Source organism: Bombina bombina, chromosome 6, assembly GCF_027579735.1.
Source record: "Bombina bombina isolate aBomBom1 chromosome 6, aBomBom1.pri, whole genome shotgun sequence".
NCBI lineage: Eukaryota > Metazoa > Chordata > Amphibia > Anura > Bombinatoridae > Bombina > Bombina bombina.
The window spans coordinates 922889940-922902361 of NC_069504.1; positions in this window are offsets into that span (position 1 = coordinate 922889940).

A 12422-nucleotide genomic window follows, 5' to 3' on the forward strand; every position below is an offset into this window, starting at 1 on the left:
AGAATTCAGCTCTTTTGCATACAAATACAATACCCCCCCCCCCCATGACAACCCACCACCCACATACCCCTATTCTAAAACGACCCAAACCCCCCTTAAAAAAGCCTAACACTACCCCCCTGAAGATCTCCCTACCTTGTCTTCACCACACCGGGCCGAACTCCTGATCCGATCTGGGCGATGTCTTCCTCCAAGCAGCAAAGAAGAATTCTTCCTCCGGCGATGTCTTCCTCCAAGCGGCAAAGAAGAATTCTTCCTCCGGCGATGTCTTCCTCCAAGCGGCAAAGAAGAATTCTTCCTCTGGCGACGTCTTCCTCCAAGCGGCAGCAAAGTCTTCATTCTTCCGGCGGCATCTTCAATCTTCTTTCTTCGCTCCGCCGCCGCGGAGCATCCATCCCGGCCGACGACTGAACGACGAATGAGGTACCTTTAAATGACGTCATCCAAGATGGCGTCCGCCGAATTCCGATTGGCTGATAGGATTCTATCAGCCAATCGGAATTAAGTTAGAAAAATCTGATTGGCTGATTGAATCAGCCAATCAGATTCAAGTTCAATCCGATTGGCTGATCCAATCAGCCAATCAGATTGAGCTCGCATTCTATTGGCTGACATCGCCGGAGGAAGAATTCTTCTTTGCCGCTTGGAGGAAGACATCGCCCGGATCGGATCAGGAGTTCGGCCCGGTGTGGTGAAGACAAGGTAGGGAGATCTTCGGGGGGTAGTGTTAGGCTTTTTTAAGGGGGGTTTGGGTGGTTTTAGAATAGGGGTATGTGGGTGGTGGGTTTTAATGGGGGGGGTATTGTATTTGTATGCAAAAGAGCTGAATTCTTTGGGGCATGCCCCACAAAAGGCCCTTTTAAGGGCTGGTAAGGTAAAGAGCTTTGAAATTTTTTTAATTTAGAATAGGGCAGGGAATTTTTTTTATTTTGGGGGTTTATTATTTTATTAGGGGGCTTAGAATAGGTGTAATTAGCTTAAAAATCTTGTAATCTTTTTTTTTTTTGTAATTTAGTGTTTGTTTTTTTTTGTAATTTAGTTTAGTTTATTTAATTGTATTTTTAGATAGATGTTTGTAGTTTATTTAATTTATTGATAGTGTAGGTGTATTTGTAACTTAGGTTAGGATTTATTTTACAGGTAATTGGGTAATTATTTTAACTAGGTAGCTATTAAATAGGTAATAACTATTTAATAGCTATTATACCTAGTTAAAATAATTAACAATTTACCTGTAAAATAAATATTAACCCTAACATAGCTACAATGTAATTATTAATTATATTGTAGCTATCTTAGGGTTTATTTTATAGGTAAGTATTTAGATTTAAATAGGAATATTTTAGTTTATAAATGAATTAGATTAATTTAATAGAAATTTAGTTAGGGGTGTTAGGGTTAGATAGAGTTAATATAGTTAATATAAATACTATAGTAACTATATTAACTATATTAACCCTAATATTATTAGGGTTAATATAGTTAACCCCTTAATGACCGAGGACGTGCAGGGTACGTCCTCTAAAAAAAGGCAGTTAACGCCTGAGAACGTACCCTGCACGTCCTCAGTCTGGAAAGCAGCTGGAAGCGATCCTGCTCGCTTCCAGCTGCTTTCCGGTTATTGCAGTGATGCCTCGACATCGAGGCATCCTGCAATAACACTTTCTGGCCATCCGATGCAGAGAGAGCCACTCTGTGGCCCTCTCTGCACCGGACATCGATGGCCGGTATCGTTGGTGGGTGGGAGCCGACTTGGGAGGCGGGTGGGCGGCCATCGGTGTGATCTGGAAGGTGGAGGGGGGCGGGATCGGGGGCGGAGCCTTCGGGGGCGCGCACGCGTGCACGGTGGGTGGCGGGCGGGCGCGTGCACGGGGCGGGAGCGGGTGGGAACCGCTACACTACAGAAAAAAAGTAAAGAGTAAAGGGTATTAAAAAATTAAATAAACATTTAAAAAAAAAGCATTTAAGCGATCTGGAAGGGGTGGGGGGTTGGTATTGTGGGGGGGGGGAAGCTACACTACAGAAAAAGGAAATTTTTTTTAATAAAAACACATATTTTCACTAAAAGTCAGAGGGGGAGGGTTAGAGAGCTGTTGGGTGGGGGATCAGTGAGGTTGGGGGCTAAGGGGGATCCTACACAGAAGCATATGTAAATATGCTAAAACAAAATGCACAAAAATGCACAAATTTTCCTTTTATTTTAGTACTGGCAGAGTTTCTGCCAGTACTTAAGATGGCGGGGACATTTGTGGGGTAGGGGAGGGAAGAGAGATGTTTGGGAGGGATCAGGGGGTCTGATGTTTCAGGTGGGAGGCTGATCTCTACACTAAAGCTAAAATTAACCCTGCAAGCTCCCTACAAGCTACCTAATTAACCCCTTCACTGCTAGCCATAATACACGTGTGATGCGCAGCGCCATTTAGCAGCATTCTAATTACCAAAAAGCAACGCCAAAGTCATATATGTCTGCTATTTCTGAACAAAGGGGATCCCAGAGAAGCATTTACAACCATTTATGCCATAATTGCACAAGCAGTTTGTAAATAATTTCAGTGAGAAACTGAAAGTTTGTGAAAAAATTTGTGAAAAAGTGAACAATTTTTTGTATTTGATCGCATTTGGCGGTGAAATGGTGGCATGAAATATACCAAAATGGGCCTAGATCAATACTTTGGGATGTCTTCTAAAAAAAAATATATATATGTCAATGGATATTCAGGGATTCCTGAAAGATATCAGTGTCCCAATGTAACTAGCGCTAATTTTGAAAAAAATATGTTTTGAAAATAGCAAAGTGCTACTTGTATTTATGGCCCTATAAGTTACAAAAAAAGCAAAGAAGATGTAAACATTGGGTATTTCTAAACTCAGGACAAAATTTAGAAACTATTTAGCATGGGTGTTTTTTGGTGGTTGTAGATATGTAACAGATTTTGGGGTTCAAAGTTAGAAAAAGTGTGTTTTTTTCCATTTTTCCTCATATTTTATAAATTTTTTTATAGTAAATGATAAGATATGATGAAAATAATGGTATTTTTAGAAAGTCCATTTAATGGCGAGAAAAACGGTATATAATATGTGTGGGTACAGTAAATGAGTAAGAGGAAAATTTCAGCTAAACACAAACACTGCAGAAATGTAAAAATAGCCTTGGTCCCAAACGGACAGAAAATGGAAAAGTGCTCTGGTCACTAAGGGGTTAATATATATAATGTAATACCTATATTAACTATAATATACTTCGGGTTAATATAGATAATATAGCTGGCGGCGGGGTAGGTAGATTAAATTAGGGGTTAATCATTTTAATAGAGATGGCGGCGGTGTTAGGGGCTTACATTAGGGGTTAATAATTTTAATATAGATGGCGGCGGTGTTAGGGGCTCACTTTAGGGGGTTATAGATATAATATAGCTGGCGGCGGGGTACGGGAGCGACGGTTTAGGGGTTAATAACTTTATTAGGTTGCGGCGGGGTACGGGAGCGGCGGTTTAGGGGTTAATAGCTTTTTTATTGTTAGGATAGTGAGGGGGGATAGCGGATAGAGGGTTAGACGTGTCGGGCTATGTTAGGGAGGCGTGTTAGACGTGTCGGGCTATGTTTAGGAGGCGTGTTAGACAGTGCGGGTGATTTAGACTTTAGTCAGGTTTTTATTGGCGTCGGCAGTTTCTAACGTGGCGCAAGTCACTGGCGACTCCAAAAATCTGTACTTACGCAGATTTCTGGACATCGCTGGTTTGTGAGACTTGCGCCACTTTAGCAAGTGACGGCACCACATATTGGATGTCTCGAGTTGCGAGCTGAAACTGCGGGCGACGTGGGTTCCCTCGCTTGCGCCGCAAACTGCGATCTATATCGGATCGCGCCCCAGATCTGTGGACTGGCCAGATTTACTATATTTACTAACTATAAAGACTGCTGCTATTTGTAGCAATGGATCAGTGCAGAATGTTATAACCCTGTCTGGGTTTGTGTATTACCATTATAACGCCTAGATCACGAGTCTTGCATTATGAGGGGTGCGTTGCTAACTTGCAGTTTTTTCTCACCGCTCACTTCCCTGCAGCGCTGGTATTACAGGTTTTTATAAACCCTGCATTAACAGGCAAGAAGTGAGCGTAGAGCAAAATTGCGCTCCACACTGCACTCCAATACCAGCGCTGCTTAATTGAGCGGTGAGCTGGTTATACGTGCTTGTGCACGATTTCCCCATAGACATCAATAGGGAAAGCCGGCTGAGAAAAAGTCTAACACCTGCAATATAGCAGCGTAAAGCTCCGTAACGCAGCCCCATTGATTCCTATGGGGAAACTAAAGTTATGTTTACACCTAACACCCTAACATGAACCCTGAGTCTAAAGACCCCTAATCTTACACTTATTAACCCCTAATCTGCCGCCCCGACATCGCCGACACCTACATTATACTTATTAACCCCTAATCTGCCGTTCCGGACATCGGCGCCACCTACATTATACTTATGAACCCCTAATCTGCTACCCCCAACATCGCCGACACCTACATTTATTAACCCCTAATCTGCTGCCCCTAACATCGCTGCAACCTACCTACATTTATTAACCCCTAATCTGCCGCCCCCAACATTACCGCCACTATTCTAAATGTATTAACCCCTAAACCTAAGTCTAACCCTAACATCCCCTAACTTAAATATAATTTAAATAAATCTAAATAAAATGAATATCATTAACTAAATTATTCCTAATTAAAACTAAATACTTACCTATAGTTACATTGCAAGTTTGTATTTATTTTAACTAGGTAGAATAGTAACTAAATAGTTATTAACTATTTAATAACTACCTAGCTAAAATAAATACAAATTTACCTGTAAAATAAAACCTAACCTAAGTTACACTAACACCTAATACTACACTACAATTAAATAACTTACATAAATTAAATACAATTAAATAAATTAAATACAATTAGCTAAATTACAAAAAAAACAAACACTAAATTACAGAAAATAAAATACAAATTAAAAGATATTTAAACTAATTACACCTAATCTAAGAGCCCTATCAAAATAAAAAAGCCCCCCCCCCCAAAATAAAAAAAAACCTAGCCTAAACTAAACTACCAATAGCCCTTAAAAGGGCCTTTTGCAGGGCATTGTCCCAAATAAATCAGCTCTTTTACCTGTAAAAAAAATACAAACAACCCCCCCCAACAGTAAAACCCACCAGCCACACAACCAACCCCCTAAATAAAACCCTAACTAAAAAACCTAAGCTCCCCATTGCCCTGAAAAGGGCATTTGGATGGGCATTGCCCTTAAAAGGGCATTTAGCTCTATTGCTGCCCAAAGCCCTAATCTAAAAATAAAACCCACCCAATACACCCTTAAAAAATCCAAACAAAAATCCAAGCGGCAAGATGTCCTCAACGAAGCCGGCAGAAGTTGTCCACCAGACGGGCAGAAGTGGTCCTACAAATGGGCAGAAGTCTTCATCCAGATGGCATCTTCTATCATCATCCTTGCGACGCGGAGCGGCTCCATCCTCAAGACATCCGGCGTGGAGCATCCTCTTCAATCAACTGCTTCTTCGGAATGAATGTACCTTTAAGTGACGTCATCCAAGATAGGGTCCCTTAGATTCCGATTGGCTGATAAAATTCTATCAGCCAATCGGAATTAAGGTAAAAAAATCCTATTGGCTGATGCAATCAGCCAATAGAATTGAACTTTAATCCTATTGGCTGATCCAATCAGCCAATAGGATTGAGCTTGCAGAATTCTATCAGCCAATCGGAATCTAAGGGACCCCATCTTGGATGATGTCACTTAAAGGCACATTCATTCTGAAGGAAGCCATCGATTGAAGAGGATGCTCCGTGCCGGATGTCTTGAAGATGGAGCTGCTCCGCGTCAGAAGGATGAAGATAGAAGATGCCATCTGGATGAAAACTTCTGCCCGTCTGGAGGACCACTTCTGCCCGTCTGGAGGACCACTTTTGCCGGCTTCGTTGAGGACATCTTGCCGCTTGGATGAAGACTTCTCCCGGTAAGTGAATCTTCGGGGGTTAGTGTTAGGATTTTTTAAGGGTGTATTGGGTGGGTTTTATTTTTAAATTAGGGCTTTGGGCAGCAATAGAGCTAAATGCCCTTTTAAGGACAATGCCCATCCAAATGCCCTTTTCAGGGCAATGGGGAGCTTAGGTTTTTTTAGTTAGTATTTTATTTGGGGGGTTGGTTGTGTGGGTGGTGGGTTTTACTGTTGGGGGGTTGTTTGTATTTTTTTTACAGTTAAAAGAGCTGATTTCTTTGGGGCAATGCCCCACAAAAGGCCCTTTTAAGGGCTTTTGATAGTTTAGTTTAGGCTAGGGTTTTTTTTTATTTTGGGGGCTTTTTTATTTTGATAGGGCTCTTAGATTAGGTGTAATTAGTTTAAATGTCTTGTAATTTGTTTTTTATTTTCTGTAATTTAGTGTTGTTTTTTTGTAATTTAGCTAATTGTATTTAATTTATTTAATTGTATTTAATTTATGTAAGTTATTTAATTGTAGTGTGGTGTTAGTGTAACTTAGGCTAGGTTTTATTTTACAGGTAAATTTGTATTTATTTTAGCTAGGTAGTTATTAAATAGTTAATAACTATTTAGTATCTATTCTACCTAGTTAAAATAAATACAATCTTTCCTGTAAAATAAAAATAAACCCTAAGCTAGATACAATGTAACTATTAGTTATATTTTAGCTAGTTTAGGGTTTATTTTATAGGTAAGTATTTAGTGTTAAATAGTTAATGATATTAATTTTATTTAGATTTATTTAAATTATATTTAAGTTAGGGGGTGTTAGGGTTAGGGTTAGACTTAGGTTTAAAGGGTTAATAAATTTAGAATAGTGGTGGCGACGGGGGGCGGCAGATTAGGGGTTAATAAGTGTAATGCATGTGGCGGCGATGTTAGGGGGGCAGATTAGGGGTTAATAATATTTAACTAGTGTTTGCAAGGCGGGAGTGTAGTGGTTTCGGGGTTAATATGTTTATTATATTGGCAGCGATGTCGGGAGTGGCAGATTAGGGTTAATAATTTATTTTAGTGTTTGCGATGCGGGAGGGCCTTGGTTTAGGGGTTAATAGGTAGTTTATGGGTGTTAGTGTACTTTTTAGCACTTTAGTTATGTTTTATGCTACAGCTTTGTAGTGTAAAACTCATAACTACTGACTTTAAAATGCGTTACGAATCTTGGCGGTAGAGGCTGTACCTCTCACTTTTTGGCCTCCCAGGAAAAACTTGTAATACCGGCGCTATGGAAGTCCCATAGAAAAAACCCTTTATGAAATTTACGCAACTTGGTTTGCGGTAAGGCCAAAAAAAAGTGTGCGGTACACCTATACCTGCAAGACTCGTAATAGCAGCGGGCGTAAAAAAGCAGCATTAGGACCTGTTAACGCTGCTTTTTTACCTTAACGCACAACTCGCAATCTAGCCATAAGAGTGTTATCTAATTGTATATACACGCTTTTAAGAATAGTTTTTTCTTTTGAGTTGTTACATTTCATACAGATTCTAAATATAAATATATATATATTACACAAACACATACAATATCAACACTTTCTAGAGTTTATTTTCATCTGGGAAATGTCTTTTGCTATTTTACTCTCACTGTCACGCAAAACTACTCTTCACATGTGATGTCTGTTTAGGGAGTTGCTTAATCAATGAAAAACTAGTGCAAGACCACTGCAGTCACAGAGTAACTGGCTGAAGCACAGTGAACATTAAAAAAAGGAAATTATGACAAGTCCCCTGTAAATTTCCAACCCCTCATAGCCCCCACAACAGCAGGTTTCAGTAAGAAAACCACAGAGAAGGGACATAGAACAAGAGGAAGGAAGGTAAAGAAAAAGAAGGGAAGTACAGCTACGCCCTGCTATATCTTATACACTGCATACTGAAAGATTGCAAAAAGGGAAATTATTTCCTTAAAGGGATATTAAACCCATATGTTTTCTTTCATGATTTAGATAGAGCATGCACTTTTAAACAACTTTCTAATTTACTTCTATTATCTAATGAGCTTCATTCTCTTGATATCCTTTGCTGAAAAGCATATCTAGATAGGCTCAGTAGCTGCTAATTGGAGGTTGCACATAGATGCCTTGTGTGGTTGGGTCACCCATATGCATTGCTGTTTCTTCAACAAAGGATATCTGAAAAATGAAGCAAATTAAATAATAGAAGTACATTGGAAAGTTGTTTAAAATTGTATTCCCAATCTGTATCAGGAAATACATTTTTTTTAGTCTAATGTCCCTTTAAATAGAACTTCATCTTAAAGATACATCTATAAAACATCTAGTAGTTTAAGCTCATTGGAGTCTATATTAAATGGACATAATATCTCAATAATACAATGGTCTAATTTATTATTATACAGATGCTTGTTACTATTTGATTAACGGCATCAGAGGGCTTAAAACATAAAGTTGTGACCCAGGTGTTTTCCTGTGATGTCATAGCTGAGCTGATATTTGATTGGCTCATCAACCATACACTACTCAGAAGCGGCAAGAACCTGAACCTGTGCTCAAAAATGTAATCCCTTTAAACTATTTTTTTTCCATATTAAAACAAAACATAGTAAAACATTTTATTGTTAGACCACACTATATAAATCAGGTTATCGTATTCCACAGAAGCGTTTTTAAGTAGACAAACCAGGGTATTGATCTAGGCCTATTTTTGTATTATTTATGACACCATTTCACCACCAACAAATGCGATCATATAAAAAAATTGTTAACTTCTTCACAAACTTTGGGTTTCTCACTGAAATGATTTACATACTCTTTGTGCAATCATGACACAAATTATTGTAAAATCTTCACTGGGATCCCCTTAGAAATAGCACACATACATGGCTTTGGCATTTTTTTTGGTAATCAGAAGGCCGCTAATGGCAGCTGCACACCCCAATTATTTTATTCCCGGCAGTGAAGGGGTTAAGCAGGTAGCTTGTAAAGTTAATGTTAGCTGTAGTGTAGGGATTACCCTCCTACCTGACACCTCCCACCCCCTCATCCCTACCTGATCCCTCCCAAACAGCTCTCTTTGCTCCCTCACCCCCCATTGGACACCACCATCTTAGGTACTGTCAGACAGTCCTTTAGTATCTAGTTTATGTTTCTATTATTATTATTATTATTATAAAAAAAAATCTGCATCATAGTGATCCTCCTCAACTCTCCCACCTCCCTGACCCCCTCCCCCCAAATAAATCTCTAACCCTTCCCCTCTGGCCATCTTTGGTACCAGCAGCTATATATATTTGTTTGATTTTTATTTTTTTATAGTTTAGTGGTCCCCACACCCCCCCCTCTGGTGACTGTTAGTTAGCACCCCCCACACACACTTCTACCTTTTTTCTGTAATGTATCTCCCCATCCCTCGCTTTCCCTTCATTTTTTTCTGCAGTGTAGGGCCCATCCCACTCCCTCAGCCCCCCACCGCTTTGCTGCCCACTCGCCTCCCACTTTCCATCCCACATCTCCTGCTGGCACCAGCAGCTGATTGCAACAGACAAAGTGTCACCGTCTGTAACAATCTGGCATCTGCCTTCATATGGAACCGAAGCACTGATTGTGCTCTGGTTCCATATGCAGACAGATGCTTGGAGCTTAGGAACTCCAGCTTGAGCATCCTCCAGCTCTGAAGTATAAATACATTATGTGGCACGATTAGCTTGGTACAACATGATGTATATACATGTCACTTTGGGCCAAGGGGTTAAATATTTTGTATCTGAAATAGCTGGTTGTGCTCATTCAACCCTCAAACCATACCTTAGCATTTCAATACCATACAACATAACATAGATCGCATAAACAGGTCCTTTTTACTTAGAGCCTCAGCCTAATGTTATTGACACATCCTGTAGATCCCTGGTTTTCAAACCTGTCCTTAAGCCTCCCCAACAGGCCAGGTTTTCAGGATCACCTTGGATGAGAGCAGGTAAAATAACCATGTTTACAAATCAGCTGATTATTTCATCTGTGCTCCAGTTCAGATATCCTCAAAATGTGGCCTGTTAGGGAGGTCTGAGTAAAACCAGTTATTTCAAATACAAAGATAAATACAAAGTTTTCCTTTTCCATACATTAAATACACCACAGTAGGTATAGCAAATCATTTGGAACACAATAAGGGGAACTCATTTTATAGTACAGTGTCCCTTTAAATCTCAGAGTCCAGGATGCAACTCCAGTAGAGTAATCTCAGTCTTTTTACATTATGAAGTTGATTACTAGTGTATAATTACATTCGTTTTGTATTCGTTGCCATGTGCTAAACAGACTTCAAGTCACTATGTAGCGGATCTCTCCCACCATGTGGACAAATTCTTGAGCAACCCAAAAACTCATATGCATTTAAACAATTTGCAGATTTTACACTATGTAAATAATGCAGTAATTTTAAAGTGAATGTAAACTTTGACGAATGTGTGCCCGTTTTTTTCTTACGTCAGAAATAAAGAATCCGGCTTCCTCCAATCACGGCTTCCCCCCAGAGCAAACATTGTCTGAGGCCACGCTGTGATTGGAGGAAGCCGGATTCTTCATTTCTGCGTATGAAGAGTCGAGCGCCAGGTGGGGGAATCGCTGATCCTGCTTTCAAGAAGAAAAGGTAAGTATTTTAACAAAACCGGTTAAATGTAAACTTTGATGAATGAAAGTGCCCCTGTTTTTAATAGGATTTTTTAAAAACGGGCACACATTCGTCAAAGTTTACATTCACTTTTGCCTAGATTACGAGTTTTGCTGTCATGCCGCTCTCCATTGACCGATCCTCAGCAAGATCTGCGGCAAAAGAGGGGAGTTGGTTAGCCATTATGAATTTAGTAGGAGTAGATCACCTTTTACAAGCTTCATTAAAGTGTATGTATGGCTGAAACTGTAGCTGATACTAGTGATTGATCTATGTGTACCAACCACAATTCCCTCTTATACAAAGAGCATATGTTTGTAAAAAGAAAATTGTTGGTTGACCTGTTATTTTTCTTTAAAGTTATTGTTGTTTTCTGTGTTTTGTTTTGTTGTGTTTTTTTTGTCTATAAGAAAAATTAGGAGAAACACAGGACTATTATTATCTTCAAGATAGTTGTTCTGAGTTATAACTTAACACTGAGGATTTGCTACATACTTATTTCTGACTACTCTTTGAGTTTGAGGACCTCTTGTGGACACTAGCGGTATTGCTTCCATATTATCCAACACAATTTTGAAATCCTGCTAGGCTAGGAGATGCATAATATTAGCTGTCTCAACTGAAGAAAAAAAATGTTTTTAGTCCACTCTCCTATGCTGTAATCCTCACTGGCTTAATTGATTTGGTGTTTGCTGTTTTTTTGTTGGGGGTTTAAAGGACCAGTCAACACAGTAGATTTTCATAATCAACAAATGCAAGATAACAAGACAATGCAATAGCACTTAGTCTGAAATTCAAATGAATAGTAGATTTTTTTTCTGACAATTTTAAAAGTTATGTCTTTTTCCACTCCACCTATACCATGTGACAGCCATCTGCCAATCACAGATGGTGGGCTTAGTACAACTTTATTTATAGGTAATTATTATGATTGTTATTATTTATTTGCCAATACCAACCTGGTAGTAATTAACTATTAGCAAAATGACAGTAACCCATGCCTTATGTATTTGCATTCTTAATAGCTTCATTTTGAATTTATTTGAAAGCCTAAAAGAACTGAAACACTGTTGACTTTTTCTGTGGAATTACTCATCCATTATAATCTAATATAGCTACATCTGCCTTGTTGAGAATTCTTATAATATCAGAAAGCATTATCACGCTTGAAGCACATGCCATATAATTTGTGGTATTCTAAATGTTCTTGCTTTTTTTTAACTGCAACTTGGCAAACCCAAAACACAAAATCTTACTCGTGAGAAAATATATTACCAGCCTAAATACCTTTTGAGAATGTTTCTGGATACTTATGTGTTTCCCAATTGATTGGGTGTAAGTGTATGGGCTCTTTGTTAGGAGCCTATGCCAGTTCATATCTTGATGTATTGTGGTACATTGATAGTACAATGATGTATGTCAAACATTTTTGTAACCCTGTGTTTTCTCAATATAAAGAAAGTTAAAAAAAAGAAAACAACTCGGCTGTAGAAACTTGATACTAGTTTTACAACTCTGCATAGGTCCGGAGGAATAGTGTGATAGGTGGTATAAGATAACAGTACTTTATTAAAGAGAAAACCGCCGGCCCCCCACATCGCAACTAATAAACTAAACCTATTAACTCCTAAACCGCCGCCCCCATATCTCAACTAATTAATAATCCTATTAACCCCTAAACTGCCGGCCTCCCACTTTGCAAAACAATAAATTAAACTATTAACCCCCTAAACCTAACACCCC